The sequence below is a fragment of the Thamnophis sirtalis genome, unplaced genomic scaffold (genome assembly GCF_051295495.1).
Source record: "Thamnophis sirtalis isolate CommonGarterSnake01/CBP01778 unplaced genomic scaffold, rThaSir2_p1.2 scaffold_9, whole genome shotgun sequence".
NCBI lineage: Eukaryota > Metazoa > Chordata > Lepidosauria > Squamata > Natricidae > Thamnophis > Thamnophis sirtalis.
The window spans coordinates 66,440,476-66,463,487 of NW_028261389.1; the positions used below are offsets into that span (position 1 = coordinate 66,440,476).

General features: G+C 41.1%; 1 pseudogene; it reads left to right on the forward strand.

Annotated features, from left to right (window-relative positions):
- The first annotated feature begins 6,663 nt into the window (after positions 1 to 6,663).
- Positions 6,664 to 6,971, forward strand: LOC106549665 (transcription factor BTF3 homolog 4 pseudogene; annotated as a pseudogene).
- Positions 6,972 to 23,012: the final 16,041 nt, after the last annotated feature.

Here is a 23,012-nt window from a genome sequence, read left to right on the forward strand (position 1 = left end):
AGAATCAGGTTTTTTTTAAAAAAAATTGTTCCTGCTGTCTTTCAGCGAAAATCAGCTTGCCTGCTTTACAAGTTGTCAGCTGTTGCTTGCAGACTGGACACACAGCTGCTTCCAGATTGCCTGGAGAGCAGTTTTCAAGCTTCTTTGGCTGAGATGGTTAGGAAGGAAAAAACCAGTCACATTTGTTTGGCACTAGGAACAGTTTCTCACCACTGGCAGTAGTGTGGCATTGCTCCCTGCAGGACACTATGAGTTACTTTATTTAAAGGAGCCTTACAAAATTGGAAGCCCTGGCCCAGGGCTTTTGCAGCCACTGAAAGCTGGTGTATGTGCATGTGTGTTTTGGCCTCTCAGAGCCCCAGCAAAGGATCCCACAGTAGCATTAATGTAAATGGGAGAGAAAGAGAGAAGATTATGAAACAAGCAGGGAGCAATCATGTTTACTGTATTTAATTGATTTCCACGGTTAATTAAAATTAAGGCCAATAGTGTTCTTCCTCTGGTGGGTTTTTTTTTAAAGCAAAAACTTGTTTGATAGATGTAGATTGACAAAGTAATCCTAATTCCATTTCTTGAGCAGGATTAGGAATAGTCAGAAAACCAATCTGACTGAAATAAGCTTATGATTCACTCTGTTGAATTCTTCAAACCTTTGCATTGTAATCAGTGGTGGGATTCAATTTTCTTTACTACCGGTTCTGTGGGCGTGACTTTGTGGGCATGGCAGGGGAAGGATACTGCAAAATCTCCATTCCCTCCACACCCTACCAAACTACTTTCCAGTTCTGTTCTCCTGTTCAGGGCAACAAAAGAAGATTGGCTGGGAGGCAGCCGGGGCGGGGCCAGCCTGTTCTCTGAATTACTCAAAATTTCTGCTACCGGTTCTTCAGAACCTGTCAGAACTGGTTGAATACCACCTCTGACTGTAATAGAAGAGAATTTGTGCAGCTCAGGACTGTACTGTGGAGTCCTTGGTGCTCTCTGAACTTGGTTGTTTGCTTGCAAATGTTTCATTACCCAACTAGGAAACATCATCAGTGCCCCTGATTTTGTTACCTAACATCACTGATCTTCATTCAACCTTTGTGTTCTGCTGGTGATGACTTTTCTTTCTTTTAATAGGCCTTAAAGTATATTAAACCCAGCATCAGACACTTATTTGATTGATGGCCTGCTTGCAAGCCACCTGGGACTTGGAGGTTGGAGGCAAATGTGTTTTGCTTCTATAAAAGGTGTCACAACTCACAAACTCACTGCAGTAATCAAAGTGTGGAGTTTCAACTGAAAAATCTGATATTCAAGTTTACTGTCAGTCATGGATTTCATTGGGGGATTTGGCTCCAATGACCCCTACTAAAAGGGATGTGGTGGCTCAGTGGCTAAAATGCTGAGCTTGTCAATCAGAAAGGTTGGCAGTTTGGTGGTTTGAATCCCTAGCACCTCATAATGGAGTGAGATCCCGTTACTTGTCCCAGCTTCTGCCAACCTAGGAGTTCAAAGGCACATAAAAATGCAAGTAGAAAAATAGGAACCACCTTTGGTGGGAAGTGTTCTGTGAGCCTTCAGTGTTTAGTCATGCCGGCCACATGACTTCAGAGACATCTTGGGAGAGTGCTGGCTCTTCGGCTTTGAAACAGAGATGAGCACTGCCCCCTAGAATAGGGAACAACTAGCACATATGTGCCAGGGGAACCTTTACCTTTAACTTACTCCTATTAAGACACACCAACCTCACAAGAGAAGAGAGATTCCATTTAAGTCCTCTTGAGCTCTTGAAGAGAAACCAGAACATAACTCTAACAAAAATCTATCCTAATATTAATAAATAAATAGTAATTTATTTCAAGTACTGGTAGTGCTGACATGATGGCAATTGGGAGCAGAATAAGCTAGGCAATCATCATGCATGATATTACATGAACACATCACTTAGTGATGACAATCCCTGCAATCCACATTGCTGTCATTAAGTGGGGATGTGGTTCATTAAGCGAGCACCTCCTTGTAACTTCCTGTCAGCTTCTGGCAACCAAAGTCAGTGGTGAAGCTGATGAGAAATTACAAGTCCCAGGTGACTTGCAAGCAAGCCATCAAGCAGATAAGGGGTTGATGCTGGGTGAATGAGTTGTGTGAGTGGTCAGGAAGGCACGCAAGAGTGGGATTCAGCCAGTTCAGATTGGTTTGGACAAACCGGAAGTTAATTTTAATCTGGTTCACTAAACTGGTATTTGCAAGGACTGGCTGACCCCGCCTACCCCACCGTGCCCCTCCCAGGAGTCTCCACATGGCCAATTTTGGATGCCAGTTAAGTGCAGTGCCCACACGGAGGCTCTGGGATGGCAAAAAAACAGGCCTACTGGATGCTCAAGGAAAGTCTCCAGAGCCTGGAAAGGGTGAAAACACCCATCGTGGTTCAGGAAGCCAACTAGGTCACGCCCCCATGGCCACACCCATCCAGCAACCGGGTGGAGAACCAGCTGCTAAACTTTTTCAATTCCACCCCTGGAGGTGTGGTACAAACACAACGATGATGGAAGAAGGTGCTCAAATGGAGCAGACTTACTTGGCCAACTTGTGGCCTTTCCTGTTGGCTTCCCCACTGAGCTTTGCTTGTGGGAAGCTAGCAGGAAACCTTGTAAATTTTGGTCGCATGTCAGTGGGACTGTCATAAATGGTTACCAACTTCTCAGGTTGCAGTCCTGTGACCAAGGGGATATCGGGACAGCTGGACCTTTAAGGAGAGACCGTAAACAGCAGACCTGTTCAGCATCTTCAGTCACTGAATGAATGGCCATTAACTCAGGAATACCTGTAATTTCAAAACAACTAAACACGCAAAATAACCAACGAAGCAGAAGACGCTGGATGAGTTGGGTTACTCATAGTACAACTTTATCTCTTCTAAGATTGCTTTGTTTATAAAGTATATTTCAGTCCATTGGCATCAAGGAAAAACTTAATCATGCTTGAACAAAGGGAACTAAATGTGATTCATTTGATTTGGATTCGTCCCATTTTGTCCAGGTGGATTGGGAGACAGGAGAAAGAGCGTGAGCTACACGATGATTCAGCTAAGGAGCCCTCTGAGTGACTTGCAATGGCAACCTATGCTTAGCAGAAGAATTGGTTCCTAGAAGGTGTCAATTGAAATGACACGTAATGAATGGGACTGAAACACCTGCCATAGCACAGGGATGCCAATGTCACAGTCTTCATAGGGGCTGCAATAACTTCAGAAAAGCTTTATTCATGTCTCTTTGTCAACCCAACCAATCGCAGCCTCCCTCTCTTTGGTTCCATGCTGGGTGACATCTGTGCAGCACACTGCTTTTGCCACTCCTTGCCTTGAAAATGCCACAGGTTCAACAGCACTTCCCTGAATCCCTGTGGCACCAGCTCAGTATGGCACCATAAAATCACAATACATACAATACTTCATCCCTACGTTGCTTTATCCATATGTTACTTTACCCCTATGTTACTTTATCCAAACGTTACTTTATTCATATGTTACTTTATCCATATGTTCCTTTATTCATATATTATATTATCCATACATTATTTATCCATACATTATTTTATCTATGCGTTACATTCAGGGGTGGGCTTGGTGCATGCTGCACATGCATGCACAGTGTAATAAAAATTGCTCTGCGCATGTGCAGAAGCAATAAATAAAAAAACAAGATGGCGGTGCTTATGGCACCCCAGAGAACTGGTTCAGGGGCGTGGCAGGCCTAGGTCGCTGCCAGTTTCAGCAATCCAGGCTGCCAAACCACTGCCGGTTTGGTCGAATCGGTCCGAACTGTTAGGAACCCACCACTTGTTAGATTATCCATATGTTACTTTATCCATACATTATTATATCCATGCGTTATTTTATCCATGCGTTATTTTATCCATACGTTACTTTGCCAATGAGATATTTTCATATTTTATTTATTATTGTTAGTGATAATAAATCACTAGGATTTATTAGGAATGTGAGTTTAATAGTGGAAAGAAGTCTGGTGATTTCCTTTGGATGGATGTTCATGTGTGAACATTGCACACTCGTGGAAAGGATTCTATTAGAGGAACGAGGCAAAATATTTTGGTGACCTCCTACTTGACCTGAATATTTCTCTACATGGATTGTGCAAAATGTGCTAAAGGAGCCTAGGCTTATATTTGAGGCTTGGAAATAGCCAAGCATCAGCTGCCAAAGTTAAATAGACTTTGAACATTATTATTCACGTTGCATATTCTGCAGAGCCGGTATTTTTTACTTTTCTTCTAGCTGGCAAAGGTTTGATTAGAATAATATTCTCTATAAAGCTTAATAGAGATGTTTTGCAGCAGCAAGATTGTGTTAGAAGGAGGAGGTTTCATGAATCTTTGTCAAAGTGAAGCACTTTTCAAAGCTGCTTCATCTAGCAATACAGCCTCTGGCTTCTAAAACACACTGAACTTTCCATATTGAGCCATGGAATCATAGTGCTGGGAAAGCCCATTTAGGCTTTCAATCCACTGCTTAGGGCAGGAAAATCCAATTAAAACATCCCTGAGAATCCGAAAACTGCATTTTTGCAGCTACTATACATTACAAGGCTGACTCACCTTCAGTTAGCCTTCAGCTACTACCGGTAGTCTTCGACTTACGATAGAACTTAAAAGTTCTGTTGTTAAGTGAGATATTTGTTAGGTGAGTTTTGCCCCATTTTACAACCTTTCTTGCTACTGTTGTTAAGTGAATCCAGCTTCCCCATTGACTCTGTTTTTCAGAAGGTCACAAAATCACATGACCCCCCTCCCCCGGGACACTACAACCCTCATAAATATGAACTGGTTGTCAAGCTTTTGAATTGTGATCATGTGATTATGGACAGTGGTGAAATTCAATTATTTTCTACTACTGGTTCTCTGGCCGTGGCTTGGTGGGCATGGCAGGGGAAGGATGCTGCAAAATCCCCATTTCCTCCCAATCAGCTGGGACTCAGGAGACAGAGAATAGATGGGGACAGACCCAGCCAGAGGTGGTATTTGCCGATTCTCCGAACTACTCAAAATTTCCGCTGCTGGTTCTCTAGAACCTGTCTGAACCTGCTGGATTTCACCCCTGATCATGGAGATGCTGCAAAGGGTGTAACTATAAATCCTTCCATTTCCCACTATTCTGTCAGCTGAAAAAGCTTTTTGGGATGTGAAGTGAAACATTTTCTAAGAAAAACAAGATAGCCCAATTGCCTCTTGAAAAAGCAGCTTAGGAAGAACCATGACCAGGATCACTGAGAATCTCCATAGATCTAAGATATTTTAATTCTCCTTAGCTCTTCAAATTTTGTGTCACAGCTGTAGCTATTTTTTGCAGTATCATTTGTCCTCACGAATATTCCCTGGAAGGGGTAATTATCAGTGGAGTTTTCAGTCTTCCTGAGCCTAACAGCAGAGTTTTATTGACAAGATAGAAGGAAGATTACATGTTGCTCTTTTATTTCTAGAGTGCAGCACATTAATGCAAAAAAACATGATGAACTTACATGTGCAAAAGAAATATAGCATTGGTGACACCCTGCACAGATTCTGCAAGACTTCTCCAGGAAATGTTTCAACTCCTCAGTCTTGCTTACAATTCTAAGGTTGATAGTCTCTCTTGCAAGTACTAACAGCTCAACTCTGAGATGTTTGAAATCAGCCTCGATGAGATGGAGATGCTACCATATAATTGAGATAGCATGATGTACTGTATTAAGCTACCCCTCCTCTTAACAAGTGCTAATTTGTTCATTTTTTGCATGGCATTAAAAAAAAACACCTTTGGGCTTTATGGTATTATCTGAATCCAAAACAGTCACCCAACACTAAAGCAAATTAGGATTTACATTGGCTTTCATAGGTTAAAGGCCTGGTATGTACAAACACCATTTCATGTTGGAATTGTTGGGAAATTATACAGGGTCATTCCTAGTTTGGGTTTGCAATCAGCCAATGTCTGTATCCAGATCAGATCATGCACACATTATCAACTTCGAAATGGATCAGGCCTGCCCACAGCCATCTTTCCATTTCTCAGCTTGCCACACAGTATGTGGGGGGAGGAGAGGTCTGGAATGTCAGACCAGACCAGTGGTGGGTTGCAGGTGGTACGCCCTGGTACGGGTGTACCGAAGCCTTCCTGGAGCACTGAATACCGTTCTGGTACAGTGCTCCGGAGGGCTCACCCACCCACCCGAGTTCCTTACCTCCTTATCTTTTAAGTTTTTGGCGCTTCCACGCGCCTGTGTGATGCTCCACTGAGTAGCTGGAGTGTCACAGAGGCTCGCGGAGGTGCTAAGATGCATACACGCACTGCACGTGTGTGCACGCACGCTGCGCACGTCCATGTGGATGCTGCCAGGCAGTTCCAACCGGTTGGAACAGGATCCAGAACCCACCACTGGACCAGAGAACAACAGATTATCCAGTGGGAACCAAGGTCATCTCAACAGGTGCTGGCCAGAGACTAAGATGAGTTGCCAAAGAGACTCCAGATCTCTCTGGACACACGAGCCATTCCAATTGCTCTTCTGGGTTCCGGCGCACCGGCCAGCTGGTCTTCACGCATGCAGGAGCTCTCGAAACAGGAAGAACAGCTGCCCAGTGTGCATGCACTTGTCCGAAAGATGATCTTCTGGTTCCTGGAATATGATAAAAGATGATGGAACAGTTATTCATTTCAACAATCCAAAAGTCCAGGCTTCACTCTCTGCAAATACTTTTGCAGCTACTGGTCATGCTGAAGCCAAACCAATCATGGAAATGTTACCTGGCATTTTAAGTCAACTGGGTGTTGATAGTTTAACAAGTCTTCGAAAGTTAGCGGAACAGTTCCCAAGACAAGTGTTGGATAGCAAAGTACCAAAATCAAAAGATATTGATGAGGAAGATGATGATGTGCCTGATCTTGTAGAAAACTTTGATGAAGCATCAAAAAATGAAGCTAATTAATTCATTAATAGCGCACCTGCCAGCTGATCTCCATGCATGCATGCGTGCCAGAAAGCAGAAGACCATAAAGATGTAAAATATTTATTTCAGGGGGCACCACCAGTTATTACATAAACCAGGTCTCTCTCTTATTCAGATTGTTTGACTTAACTGGGTTATGGATCAGTCTGTTTCTTCTGTGAAAATCAATAGGACAAAACTGCCTTAAATCAATTTACTTTTGCTTCATTGGTTGGTGGATTAGCGATGCTAAATCTACACATTTTCAAGCCAGCCCTGCTTTCTGCTATCATTTACCTGCAGTGTTTTCACTTACAATTACTTCAGGAACTACTTCTCACCCATTACTCACACAGGAAATCCATATTCCATTTTCCAGCCTTATTCTGCTTATTCTTGTCGTGAAATGAATGGAGGGGGAGGGAGAGAGAGAGAGAGAGACAGAGAGAGGGAGACCAGCATTTGAATTTCATGCATATAAGTTCAATGCTGAAGATCAGAAAATAAAACATTTTCCCATAGGTCTCAAGGGTACCAAGATGCAAGTCTTTGTTCTTGAATGCCCCCTCCCCCCCAGTGACTTACACTTGTTTGTGACTGTTTGTAGCTTCTTTATCTCAGCTTGCTTGCATGCTCAGTTAGAGCATTCAGGTATGAAAAATGGTTTGCTGTATAATGCATGTACTGTTTGTTGGCACATTCTGTTTCAGATGCCAAGAATTGGGCAATTTCTTAATCAGACAAAGTCATCTGAGCTGAGGTGGCGCAGTGGTTAGGGTGCAGTACTGCAGGCCACTTCAGCTGACTGTTATCTGCAGTTCAGCGGTTCTAATCTCACCGGCTCAAGGTTGACTCAGCCTTCCATCCTTCCGAGGTGGGTGAAATGAGGACCCAGACTGTGGGAGCGATATGCTGACTCTGTAAACCGCTTAGAGAGGGCTGAAAGCCCTGTGAAGCGGTATATAAGTCTAACTGCTATTGCTATCTTTATCCTAGTCTGGAATTACTGGCTACAGCTACTGTAGGAGACCAAGAATATCTTGGAACCCCTACAATAGTAAATTAAGAATGGTGGGAAGGGACTATATCCCAGGGCTTATTACCAAGAGCCATGATGGTGCAGTGGTTAGAATGCAACATTGCAGGCTAATCCTGCTGACTCTCAATTTCCAACAGTACAGCAGTTTGATTCTCACTGGCTCAAGGTTGACTCAGCCTTCCATTCTTCTGAAGTCAGTAAAATGAGGATCCCGATTGTTAAGGGCAACAGGCTGACTCAATAAACTGCTTAGAGAGGTCTGTAAAGCACTGTGAAGCAATGTATGCCTAAGCGCTATAGGTATTGCTATTAATAAAAGTGAACATCTAGGAGAGAGAGAACAGTTTTGATGAGTAATTATTTTAGAGTAGTTGAGATTAAACCATTTTGTAGATGATTTCCAAAACATCTCAGATAGGTTTCCTACCAGAGGTGGGTTGCTCCTGATTCGGCCTGGATTGGGCAAACAGGTAGTGGTGGCAGCGGGAGGCTCCGCCCACCCACCTGGATGCTTCTGTGCATATGCAGAAGCATTGCATGTATGAGCATGTGCGCGCACACACACACACATGAGCGAACCAGTACTAAAAAAAATGGAAACCCACCAATTTCATACCTTAGAAAAGTGATGGCTAACCTTTTTGTCAGAGTGTGCCCAAAGCATAATGCAATGCGTACGTGACACCCTCTGTGCCCCCCCACTTGAGTGTGTGACTCCCCATGTGCCCTGCCCCCTGCATGAGCATGCAACCCCCCCCCCCCCCCGTGCCCCATTTTGGGCCTAGTAGGCCTCCCTCCAACTTTCTGGGACCAAAAACGGGCTATAGGGCGAGGAGCACCACCCCTCCCATCCCCATCCCATTTTGGGCCTTGTAGACCTCCATGCACCCTCCTGGAACCAAAAATGGGCCATGGGGCTTCCCCCACCCACTGCATGTGCACATTCCCCCCACCCCACACATACACACACACACCTCCTGCATGCACGGCAGCAACCCAAAAATTGGGTGGCTGGCGGGAGATGTGTGTGCAATGGAGCTGAGCTAGAATGATGGCTTGTGTGCCCATAGAGAGGGCTCTACATGCACGCATGCCATAGGTTTGCCATCACAGCCTTAGAAGCTCACCTACTTTCCTATTTAACAGAATCTGGCTCCAAAAAACAGATGGCTTTATTTTGCCTTATGCGGTTCTTAGTACAATTTTGTATAAACAGTATACAAAACAGTATACTGAACAGTATTCTTCTCAGGATCTCCTATAGATGAATATGACAAGGATGAATGCATTGGACATAGTTGTTTTGAAAAACAAACATCCCCCTTAAATATTTTATAGGCAGAATGGCCTGTCTTGGTCCTGTAGGGCTAATGTTGTTTTCCTTTCCAGTGATCAAAGGATCCAGTTCTTTTATCTCTGAGAATGAGAAGAGAGTAAGCAATGGTAGTTCTCCCCAGAATCCAGTGGCCCATTTCTTTTCTGCTAAACTTTGGAGAAAGTTTTCTCTGGTGGAAGTGAAGTGTATTAATTTTCCCCTCAGGATTCTTGGGTAGATATCTCATTACAGATAAGAATAGATGCTTTGTTATTATTCTCCTAAAGCCTGTCCCAAGGTAATTTACAGGGTCATTTAGTTTAATGCCATTTTTACATTTGAATGGTCACAAACACTTAGATCCTGCAAGCATTTTAACAGATTAAGAGAATTCGGAGGGACCTTGTAGGTCATCTAGTCCAACCCCCCACCCAAGTGGGAGACCCTACACCATTTCTATCAAATGGCAGTCCATTCTCTTCTTGAAAGCTTCCAGTGGTGAAGCTCCCACAACTTCTGAAGGCAAACTGTTCTATTGGTTGATTGCTCTCCCTGTCAGAAAATTTCTCCTTCTTTCCAGGTTGAATCTCTCCTTGTTCAGTTTCCATCCATTATTCCTTGCCTGGCCTTCAGGTGCTTTGGAAAACAGGTTGATCTCCTCCTCTCTGTGACAGTCCCTGAAATATTGAAACAGTGCTTTCGTGTCTTCTCTGGTCCTTCTCTTCACTAGTCCATTTGATTTGAATATTTGCAAAGATCTAAGCTCTTTAAAAAGAACATTCCCATTTGTCTTAATTTTGGATACTGAACATCCTTTCTCTATCCACCAACATCTAGAATATACCTAAAGCCTTGTAGCACACTGTCATTTCTTTCTGCATTGTGATTCTAATCTGTTGGGGAACAAATTACAAAACACATGTGATTTTTATCCTTCTGTCCAAACCAAACCAAAACATTTTCTGGCTTTTAAAAAAGATGGGACTGAAATAAATTGGCAAATTTCCACAATGTGAAATTGGAATCTGGGGAAAGACCAAGCATTCAGTTTTTGTATGCTGTAGAGGCATTGCAACCAACATTCTCAGGTTACCTTACCTGATAATAAAACATCTTCTAGAAAATAACCAAGCTCGGAGAACTAAGAAGAACACAGCAGTTCAACCCATATATTCTCTACTGTTGGAAATTTTATATTGAATTGTGGTGGTGTAAGAATGTGAGATAAATAAAGACATAAACACAAACAGGGTGCTTTTCTTTTGATCTATGAAGTTCTTATTCTATGAAATTTATATTCCAAAGGGGATTAAATAAAACTATAAGTCAATACTTTGAACCTTCCCTTAATCTTGATCCTTGGCATGACTCAACCCTTGATGTATCATAATAATTTGTCAGATTTTGCTGTAGAAAAATCAAACCCAGAAAGTCCACACAGATAACTGCTGGATTAATTAACTTCTTTATACACATAATAACAGATGAATTAATCTACAATGCCAATAGTAGATTCTTTCAACGTGATAGAAGTTGCAAGCAGAACACAAGCAGGAGATAACAGTTTCATTTCAGAGTTCAGAGCAGATGGTGTAGTTTCAGTTTTGATTCTCAGCACAGACTCAGATCTGTTTAAGCTCCCATTGGCTGACTTAGTTGCTATGCCCATTCATTGGCTGACCTTGTTGCCATCTCTCTCCTAGTCATGAATATTCTAACATAATTGCTTATCAGGAGCAGGATACATTCTCCTGCTTCTTGCTGGCTAACCAAATGCATTCACTGTATCAGTGATGGGCTGGTGGAGGTATTGCCTGGATGACTGATTACAAGCAATGCCATACATAGCCATACATACTGTAGCTTCCAGAGCCCTAGTAAAAGTCATTATGTTATGCCACATTGCACCTGGTCTACTTAGCTCAAACGTTCTTAATCCTGATTTGTCTTATCAACCCAGCTTTCTGAAAATTGGAAAATATAGTTTGGATCATTTTCTTTAAAATAGGTGCTATGGTGATTTTTTTCCTTCTCAGAGTAGAATGCTAATGGGCCTCACACTAGAAGCCTGTTCAACTGATACTAGATTTTATTGATTTTCCTCCCTTAATAGCCACCCCACTTTACACCTAGCAAATGTTTATTGCCCATCATATAATTCCTTTCCCCTAAAAATACTGTTCATAAATCTAAGCTCTTATTCATGTTTGAGTACTGGGAACTTAATTTCAGGAAACTTTAAATTGGATATATGCTTATGTGGATATTCTTGACTTTATGTTTGTATGTTTTATTTATTTGAATTCCAAGCATCTTTGGGGATATATATTTAGTATATGAATCAAAAGAAGCTTTCAGAACATAGTAACATTTTTACCAGGGGTAACATCCTGGTCTCATCAAAGATGGGTTTAAAATTCCCACTGAGATGGATGTAGCCACAAATTGGCTTTAGGCGATTAGACCCTTTAATCTTTCACCAGGTTTTTACCCCCCCCCCCCAATCTTTGTTGTTGATTGACAACTGCTAGCATCTTCAAAATTTTAAACACCACTGTTGATATATGCCTACTGAATTTCTAATAAGATTTTCTCTCTGCCTCTTTCTTTCTCTTGTGATATATGAAGAATTTTTTTTACCATGTAATAAAAATACTCACTATCTCTTAGGTCATCTTTCCCAAAGTATAAATTTATACTTTCCCAAAGTATAAATAAGATAATAATAATCAATGTATGTATGTATGTATGTATGTATGTATGTATGTATGTATGTATGTATGTATGTATGCTCCAGCATAACTCTGGAACACCTCGAGCAATTTAAATCGAACTTGGTACACAGATGACTTACTCTCTGGAAACAAATACTGTGTGGGGTAAGACACCCCTAAAGCCCCTCAGGGTTCTGTTAAGATACAGCCTGTTGTGCCATAAAATGGCTTCTACTGTGGTAGAGTTGCCATGGTAACGGCTTCACAGTACTCCACAAGGGGGCTCCCTCTGGTAAGAGGGAAAATACAACATTAGAAATTATGTTTGGTCCAGACATTTCCCCCCTATAAATAAATACCCAGGCAACACTGGGTTATTGGCTGGTGTTAACTAAAAAATACTTCATGCATCTTAGAAAAGAAAATGATTCTATGTCTTGGATCAAATAAATCTGTTGGCCTTTAAGGAGCCACAAAACCAATTGTTGTTCTTTTTTAATTTTAATTGGTGTTTCCTCTTAGAGCTTCTTTTCAAACTCAAGAGGTCCCTGTAGACTTAAATCCTTTCCTCCTGAATTTAATTCATCTTAAGATGACAATCATGGATCTCAGTGGTATATATGAGGGCTTGCAATGATGAGGATAGCATGTTGCTATTCTGAAGTGCAATGAAGTATGTAATTAAACATTTTCCCCTCCCATATTGGGAACAGAGTTTTGAAGAGAACATTGTTTTATTGAAAAGTCAGTTTTGTGCAGTGATTGAGTTTTTCTTAAGCCACAGACTTCTCTCAAAACAGATTATTTTACTTATCTATACAGCAAAAATTCTGCTATAGGTTTTAAAACTCTGGTCTTGTACACATACTGTACCTGAAATTAACTTCACAGTACAAAATGGACCTTATATCAGTAAAAATGTGGTCACTGAAAAGTAATCCAATTATTCAGAACTACTGTTTACATTAACGAGATGCAGTGGCTCAGTGGCTAAGACACTGAGTTTGTTGATCAGAAAGGTCGGCAGTTAGGCGGTTTGAATCCCTAGCGCTGCATAACGGAATGAACTCCCACTACTTTTCCCAGCTTCTGCCAACCTAACAGTTCGAAAGCAAGTAAAAATGCAAGTAGAAAAATAGGAACCACCCTTGGTGGAAAGGTGACAGCATTCTATGCACCTTCAGCATTTAGTCATGCCGGCCACATGACCACAGAGACATCTACAGACAGCACTGGCTCTTCGGCTTTGAAACAGAGATGAGCATTGCTCCCTAGAATCAGGATTGACTAGTGCATATGCGCAAGGGGAAAATTTACCTTTTCTGTTTACATTACGACTCAAAGAATGCTTTTTCTACCATATTTCAATCTTCTCCCTTTGAGGTATTTTTGTTTAATGTATCAGCCAGCTTGAGAGCTTTCTGACAATTTTATAATATTTTGCTCGTCCTACAAAAATGGCAGGATCCTGACAATGTTTAGGTATTGTTATTTGAATGAGTCAACACAGCTGCAAATACTTTATAAATAGATCAATTCATTTCAAATGCTTATTTTTATGGCAACATTCATATGGAAAAATCATGAAGTGGCAGATGGGTGAGATTGCTTAGTTGGTTTTAATTCCTTTATGTTTCTGGTTGCTTGATGTGTATTTATAGCAAGTATGGCAGCGAATGAATGTTTGCTATGCTCAAGCGTTAATTATCCTATGATTGGTTTTAGCCCTTTCACCTTGAGTGAGTAAAACCCTCCTGTGGTAAAAATGTATTATAACCTTACAGGATTCCTGGTGAAAGTCATTCTGCACAAAAACTTTTCAGGGGCATTCCTGTCGCCATAAAAAGTCAATCAAAATTCAGAGGGTTGGCCGAGGAGAAAGTATTAATAAGTCCCAAGTAAATGGACAGAAACACTGGAAGTGATAGATGCAGGAAAACCAGTTGGTGGGATGTTGCCAGTTTAACAACCGATTCAATGAGTGTGTGCTTTGTGTGCATTCGCGCTTTGCATGCATTCGTGCTTCGCGTGCATTAGTGCTTTGCATGCATTCGTGCTTTGTGTTCATTTGTGCTTTGTGCACATGCAGTGCTGAAAATGGAGCATTTAGAAGCTCAGCTGCTTATCTTCCAAGTCAGCAATGGTAAGTAAAACAGTTGGGAGGGGGGAATCAACCATGCCACATGAATGAGATGTGCTGCAAAGCAGGAAATAAAGGACAGGCTAGAGCTGGGCGGGTGGGCAAGCCTAGCTGATCATCAGAGCGAACTGGTTCACTCCCAGCTGATCATCGAAGCTACCGGTTCATCTGAACTAGTCTGAACTGATAGAATCCCACCCCTGATGGAAGACAGTACTTGGAGAATTAGCACAGAAACAGTTCGCATTCATATTGGGTGACACAGGATTGCCTGAGGTGTATCTATTTCTTTTAAAAGGTCAAGGAAGATCTTCGATCATGCAACATATATTCAAGAGTGGCAAGCCTTTGTGCACACAAATACAGCTGCCTTCTTGACATTGTTGTCTTCCAGTGACATGCGGTGAGGTTTATGGCTGGTGAGGCACTGACACAGGGGTTTCAAATTCCCCCCCCCTCTCAAACAGACACACACACACACAGAGAAGTTGGATCCCTCTCTCACTCACTCACTCTCAAACAAACACAAACACAGAAGTTGGATTGAATATATTTTCCAATGGCTTGAAAACAGCTCCTCTGCCATACCCCCCCTTCCCCTGCTGCCTTCCGATCTGAGCCTTTGATTGCAGGTGGAGCCACGTTGCCTTTTCAAACTTGTAATCAGTGAAGCTGGGCTTATATACTTTTATCCAGATGTGTGTGTGTGTGTGTGTGTGTGTGTGTGTGTGTGTGTGTTTGAAAAGGCAACCCCCTCCCTCCGACCCACACACGTACCTTTTCCAACTGTTTCAGAGAGGATTTCAACTCTGCTCTTGCCTGCCATCATGAAAAGAAAAAAAATGTAAAAGGAAAAAGGCAAGAGCTGAGGTAGGCTGAGCTAGTTGCTGCCAGAGTCACCCTGTGGATGACTCTGCTTAACTGTTTAAAAAAGCCTCTCAAAAAACGCCCTCTACAGGAGGCAGGAGAACGACGTGCCTAACCTATGTCAGGAATTTTTTGGCTTTTAACCCTTGCTTAGCTCTGCTCGAGTGATCATAAAGTCAGACTAGATGAGGCACCTCGTTCTCCTGCCGCCTCCTGTAGAGGGCACTTTTTAGAGGCTTTTTTAAACAGTTAAGCACTAAGCAGAGTCATTCATGGTGATTCTGGCAGCAACTACCTCAGCCTTTTTCCTTTTACATTTTCTTTTCTTTTCATGATGACAGTAGTGAGGCTCTGCCTCCCCTGCCTCCCCTGACTGCACGTCCCTGTTATCTTCCCTCTACAGGCACAATACTGGGTGATGAGTATTCCTGACAGCCAACAATGGTTGGGGATCCATCCTGGTGACAGACCAACCTGGCAATGCAGAGGAAACATGGCCTTCTTTCTCGTCTCATGGTAAGTGGGTTTACTGCATGGGCTGAGGACTTTTTAACATTCAGATCTTGGTTGGCCACTGATTTGAAAACATTGCAATATTTCACTCTTCCTCCTCTCCCATTCATCTCCATGATTCTTTTCCTCTGCTTGTTCTATTTTTAGCCTAACAGTCTTTAATAGCTGAAGAAGTCCCAGATCTTCACCATTTTCTGCTATTTTATCCCTTTCATATAATTCCTCTTTTTTTTAAAAAAAAGGTGCTTTTTAATTCCTATTTTTGTCCCTGTCAGTTTTGTCTGAATTGCTAGTTCTTATTTCAGAGCAAGAAAGGATGGGCAAATAAATAAGCAAGGGAATATTTCTATGCGTAAATAAGTCTTTGAAAACAGATGCTCTCTAAAATGTTTCGTATCTAGGCACTCAAATAAGTTGCTGATGCTGATAATATCCCCTTTATATTTAGCTGAAAAGGAATAATGGATTGCAGTTTACCATTTCCTCTGTATCTTGTGCAAAATGCTTTGTTAGATATCATAAGCTCTTTAGCTCTAGTTACCAACACATGTATTCTAATAAAATATTCATTTAAAAAAACCCACATGGGGAAAAAAGCAGATTTACACAAGTCCATTGAGAAGAGAGAAAAAAGAGGTACTGCAAAATATATAAAGACTACTGAGATATACCATAAATATCTGAAGGGGTACTAATAATGATTTTTAACAAAGCACTGTAAATCTTTAAGAAAAATAATTCTGTAAGAGCTTCCATTTGTTCAGGGTAAATTCTTCTGGCTATTTTAATAGACCATGTAGTGCTATTGAGGTTAATTGAAAAAAACCTAATCCGTAGGTTCCCAAGAGCTGGTGCTTGAGGCCAAATAACCTCTTGCCTTGAATATCAGAATCAGGGAGGTGACAATAAGGCCACTTCCAGACAAAGTTTTGGTCTGTCAAGATCATCTTAAGCTTCTTAGTGAACAATTGAGCACTTAGCCAGCACATTCATAAGTGTTGCACAAACCTTTCCATTGTTGAGCGTAAAGGTTCATTCTCCGAGCTTGTAGGTTGCTTTCTGAATGTTTCATTACCAAAAATCATTGGCCATGCCACCACCCACCATGCTCATGAGTTCATTGAAGCCTGGCACTCCACAAGCAATTCCATCAACAGACACAGTGACCTACAACCAGCCTACAAACCCCTCAGAATCCAAATCAACTGCACAGCCAACCAGAGACAGCACTGACCTTCAAACAACTCATAGAGTTTCTCCCGCCCCACTCACACACACCAGCAGCTCACCTCCCAACAACCCTGATCTGAGGTCATCTCTGTCAGGTTTCCTAAAAATGCCCTAATTGATTCACGAGTCTTATCATAAGACCCATCACAAGATTCACAGATAAATCATCACAAGACTTGTCACAAGACCCACATTTGACTCACCCACACCTAAGTCCTTATAAACAGAACACTGACATCCCCTAAACTCCACTTAAGTTGTTATCTAGCCTGGTAACAAATGTTCAGAAATCAACCCACAACCTTGGAGAATGAACCTTTATCCTCATCCTATACCTGAGCTACAGATATTCACCACTACAGCAATTTCCATTGTTTTTATCATTTGGAGTATAGCTATAATGATGAAATCAGAAGCTGTGCCCCTAGCAGCTTGCTTGCACTTCTTTTAGTAGGGATAGATGGATTGTGTTCTCCTTGGTAGATAGACCAGTATACTCATTGCCCTGCTTCCTCATTTCTTCATGGTTCTGGGATATGTTATCTTACAAAGGAACTGAACTGAAAGAGTTCCTGGCATGCTCACAAGATCACTTGAAACGCAGCAGAAAAATGTGGTGATGGTAGATAGCGATAGTGTGTATACTTATATACCACTTCACAGTGCTTTACAGCGCTTTCTAAGGGGTTTACAGTCAGCAAATTGCCACCAGCAATCTGGGTCCTCATTTTACCGACCTTGGAAGGAAGGAAGTCTGAGTCAACCCTGAGCTGGTGAGAATTGAACTGCTGGCAGTTGGCAGAATTAACCTGCACGCCCAACTTAGTAGTCCTCAAATAAAGGAGCCGAGAAGACATTTCCATCTCAGCCCTGAAGTATGAATCTCCCTCATTCCCCTAATTTGCAACCTACCTGTATTATAAGCCTATCCTTCTCATCCTGAATTACTTAGACTGTTCATAATTAAACAGAAGATTTATTCTGAGCTACGAGCTACACTTGTCCTTGTGTGGTCAGCATTAATCAAACCACCCACCAGCTGCAATTAGAGCATGCTCATGAGATGATTATCTTACTCTTGAATGGGACTCTCCTTGATTGCTGAAACATACTTGACATTTTAGAATGAGACTGTGTTTACAGAACAATCTATTGGCTCCTGGACCATCAATTATCTCAGGAGTGTCACATATTTTCTACATTGGGTTGTCCTACAGGAATGGAAGTATTTATGCTCCCCTTCCCCCCTCTCTGGGTGTTCTGAGATACTTTCTTGTTAATTATTGCAGTGAGGTTTTGCTTGCATATTGAGTAGGATGCTTGTTTATGTATGACAGAGATATATAAACAACCCACCTATTCATGGTTTTGCATATCCTTTCCTACGTGTCATTGCCTGAGAAGATGACTTGTGCTCAAGCTTTGAAGCTTTGGTTCAAACAGAGTTCACATAGGACTATTTTCATTTCTGTGATGTCCCTTTTCAACTAACTTTAAATTAATTCCATAAAGCTCTGATGAGCAAAGCTATAAACAGTAAAAATAGATCAACAGTCAAGCTGGTTGAGATATAAGGTTTAATTGTTATCATTATTGGTCCTGCTGTAAAGATATGTACCTGATGGAGAATTCCCATTGACTTTTGTAGTTTTAATCAAAGTATCTTTGAAGCACTGTTCCTACCATTTATCTCAATTAGCTTTTATTCAGTTCGCTTTCTATAATAATCCAGTTAGCAAAAAAGAGATCACTAGATGATTTCCTTAGCCATAACCATTAGAAACATGTGATTAGTGATTTCAGCACTAAAAAACTGATGATGAATTGAATTGTTGATGGTCAGAATCATGTTACAGCATAACAAAAAGGATTGTTTTGTGTTCTTCTTTTATACATCTTTATTTTAATAAATGAATGTGTGTGTGTCCATTTTTGTATCATGTTGTAAAGGCGTGGCTGGTGGGTGGGGCTTATTTGTTGACTAGAGCTGGTTTTCAGATGTCTGGTAGGTAGGAGGTATTGTCACATTTATTCATGTTCTGGGGGTGTTTCTCTATTTCAATAGCAAGCTGCAAACAGACTCCGACAGTGAGGGGCTTTATGAGTCAGCTCTGGAAGATGTGGAGGACCCTGGATGGGGTTCCGACTCCAAGCAGGGATCAGAGAGGCTGGTTGGCCACCAGGAGTCGCCTGAGGCATGGAGCAGTGGTGAAAGCCAAAGGGAGTGTGCTCCTGACATCAGGCCTTGGAGCAGTGGAGAGGAGACAAGGGAGGTGGTCCTGGACGCCTGGCAATGGCGGGCAGATCAACATAGAGAACAACTACGCAGATACAGAAGATAATTGGACCCAGGTGGTTGTAATTAGGCTCCTCTCAAGATAGTATATAAGGAGGGACTTTGGGAAGAGTCTGGTTGCAGGATTCAACTTAATTATCAGCGCTGGAAAAGCTGTTATCTGTATCTGTCAGAGTCTGGGTTGCTGCCAAGGTTCTTTATCTGTTCGTTGTGTTTGGGCTTTCAGCCACCAAGATTTATGTTTCCTGCTAATAAAGTGTTGTGGCATTCCAGCTAAGCTTGTCTCGGCATTCGTTACTGGACGGAGGAGGGGGTCAGAACAGCTTCCATAATTATTCTCTTGTTGAAGTGTTCAGTTTTGGAGATTAACCTGGTTTCTTCAAAACCAATTGGTGGCTATCCAGTCAATGGGAAAGCATACTTATTTTATTTATTTATTAGACTTATATACCGCTTCATAGAGCTTTCAGCCCTCTCTAAGCGGTTTACAGATTTTTAGCAAATTGAGTCAGCAAATTGCCCCCACAGTCTGGGTCCTCATTTCACCCACCTCGGAAGGATGGAAGGCTGAGTCAACCTTGAGCCGGTGAGATTTGAACCGCTGAACTGCAGATAACAGTCAGTTGAAGTGGCCTGCAGTACTGCACCCTAACCACTGCGCCACCTCGGCTCCACACCTTGAAAATAAGGGAAATGTGGAACAGTCATACACTAAAAGTCTAACCAACTTGGATTCAGCATACAGTAAGTGGTGCAGTGTAAATTGATGTGTTGAGAGTTGCAATGCAATCATATATGCCCTGTATGATTTAGAGCAGTGTTTTTCATAGTTGACAACTTTAAGGTGTGTATGCTGGCTGGAGAATTCTGGGAATTGATGTCCTCACATCTTAAAGTTGTCAAGTTTGAGAAGCACTGATGTAGAATAATGCAGAGTTCTCCCCTCTAAAAGGAAAACAAGGCAATTAGCTTGCATCTAGAATAGGAGCAAATGTTAACAGGTTGATATACTAATGTTACATAGTACATAGTAATGTTACTAGTACATAATAATGTACTAGTAATGTAATAGTGTTAATTAAAAAAAATAAACAATTTATATTTAAACGAAGGGAATAGTTTTTAAATGTTCCTACGATAAAAAAACAACAACCCACAAACCTTTTAAATTGGTGAACCAGAAATATGAAAGAAAAGGAATGTTGAATTCTTTTCAAATTGTAGAAGAATTTATCATCTCAATAAGGTCTGCACATTCAGAGGTATAATGAAGTATATTGTAACCTTTAATTAATAAGGTCTCCCTTGCAACTTCTCTAGGAAGTAATGGTTATCATTTCATTTTACACTTGAGAAAACAAAATAATTGCACATTTACAAGAACTATTAGGCTTTAGGGTTTATTTTCATGCAATGGAAAAGAGTTATGTTGGCAAAACAGGAAAAAGCCCTTAGAAAATTTCAGTCTAAAGTAGAATGACACCTAAAGACAAATTGAATGTATAATCATATTCCACCCAAGAAAGAAAGGAAGGAAGGAAGGAAGGAAGGAAGGAAGGAAGGAAGGAAGGAAGGAAGGAAGGATCTTTTTTTCTCAAAAAGAAATCCTTAGTTATGAAAATATATAGGTGATTTTCCTCCTTCCTCTATGTCATCTGCCAATCAAGGAGCATGCCTGGAGCAATGCCTCAGGGTTTGACTTTTGCCATACCTCTTTAATATCTATATGAAACCATTGGGTGAGGTAATTCATTATCACATGTTCTGGTCCCATCAATTTTTGTAATGGTCTGGGGGAATAACATGGGAGACAGGAGAGTTACATCCTAGACAACCATCATGCCAAATGCATCTCAACTAACAGAAGAAAAATGGACATAGGAAGCATCTCAGGAGGGATCCTCCCTAGTTTTCTGGAAAGCAAAAGTGAAAAAGGAGAGAAAAGAGGTAAGAAAATATATTGCAAAAATAAAATTGCCCCAAGAAGTGTATTCATACCATGCATTAAATAATTTAACTAATATTAATAACATTTGTTTTTTAAAAAATGGAACTTTTTAATAAGAAGAAAAAAGCATTCCTTCATCTGTTAAGAAAAATATTATTTTAAATTTTTATTTTATAATAATTTTATAATAAAATAATAATATTCTGTTTCCCCAAAAATAAGACCTCCCCGGATAATAAGCCCAATCGGGCTTTTGAGTGCATTCGATAAAATAAGCCTCCCCAAAAATATTTGAATGCATGCACAGCTGGTCCCCACCATTTTCTCTGGTTGTTTGCCGCACAAACAACACAAGGTGAGGAGGCAAGGCTGGGGGGGAAGGGAGGGGGAACATGCCCCATGCACCCCACACACCCTTACCTAACAGCCACTACTACAATCCTAGCCACCGTGCCCCTTATGTCATGCTAAAGGTCACCACAGAAAGAGCAACAGGCCCAGTGACGTGCAACATAGCAGCAGTCATGAGGTGACCATGCTCACCACCACCTGCACCTCAAAAATAATAAGACCTCCCTGAAAATAAGGCCAAGCGTTTATTTCAGTGGTCAAAAGAAAATAAGACCCTGTCTTATTTTCTGGCCAACACTGTAATAATATAAAATTATATACATAGATACTGTATATATGTGTGTATGTGTGAATAATAATAATAGGAACAACAACAACAACAACAACAATAATAAAGAAGAACTGGGTGAAGTTGAAATTAAATAAGGCATTTTCCAGGGCGATTCCCTTTCACCCCTACTTTTTATATTCTCAATGCCACCACTGACAATCATTTTGAAGACGATGAACCGTGGATACGAACTTGCAAAGAAAGGACTGAAAATTTCGCACTTGGTGTACATGGGTGATTTGAAGCTGTTTGGTAAAACAAAAGCTGAACTGAATTTATTAATTGAAAGCAAACAAGAATTTAGCCAAGACATTGGTATGCAGCTTGGAATCGACAAATGTGCAACAATGGCAACCAAAGCAGGGAAAGTCATAGAAGATGATGGAGTAGAACTTGAGAATGAAGAAATGATAAAGGCAGTAAAACCAGAAGAAGGCTACAAGTACTCGGGGATTTTAGAGGCCTCTGACTTAATGCATAATAGAGTCAAGGAATTAACTTCAGCCAAGTACATTCGATGAATTCGCAAGATATTAAAGTCCAAATTAAATGGAGGAAACATCATAAAAGCCATAAATACCTGGGCTATACCTGTGATTTGATACTCTGCAGGAATAATTGACTGGACCCAGATGGAGTTGGACAATTTGGACAGAAAAACAAGGAAGCTTATGACAATGAATCATGCTTTGCACCCTAAAAGTGATGTTGACCGATTATATCTACCAAGAGCAGAGGGTGGTCGAGGACTCCTACAAGTAAAACAGACTGTGGAAGAAGAAAAACAAAACTTGAATGATTACATCCAAAAAAGTGAAGGACCAATGATTAAGGAAGTAAATAAAGGAGGCCTTTTAAAGACAACTAAGTCAAAAGCTGAATATAAGAAAGAAGTAATTGAGAAGCGAGCTGAAAATTGGAAAAACAAAGCTATGCACAGCCAATACTTGAAAAGTATTGAAGGCAAAACTGACCAAAAGCTAATTTAGAACTGGTTAAGATCAGGAGCACTGAAAAAAGAAACAGAAGGCTTTATTTTGGCAGCTCAAGAACAAGCCTTAGCCACAAGCTACATGAAGGCAAAAATTCAACATGTTACCACCAACAGCAAATGTCGCCTCTGTAATGAGAAAGACGAGACAGTCGACCACTTGATCAGTGGGTGCAGCAAAATTTCACAAACTGACTACCTCCAATGCCATGACCGCGTGGCTAAGATCATTCACTGGAAATTGTACCAAAAGTTTGGATTTGAGTTCAGCAAAAACCACTGGGACCATCAAGTTGAGAAGGTTTTAGAGA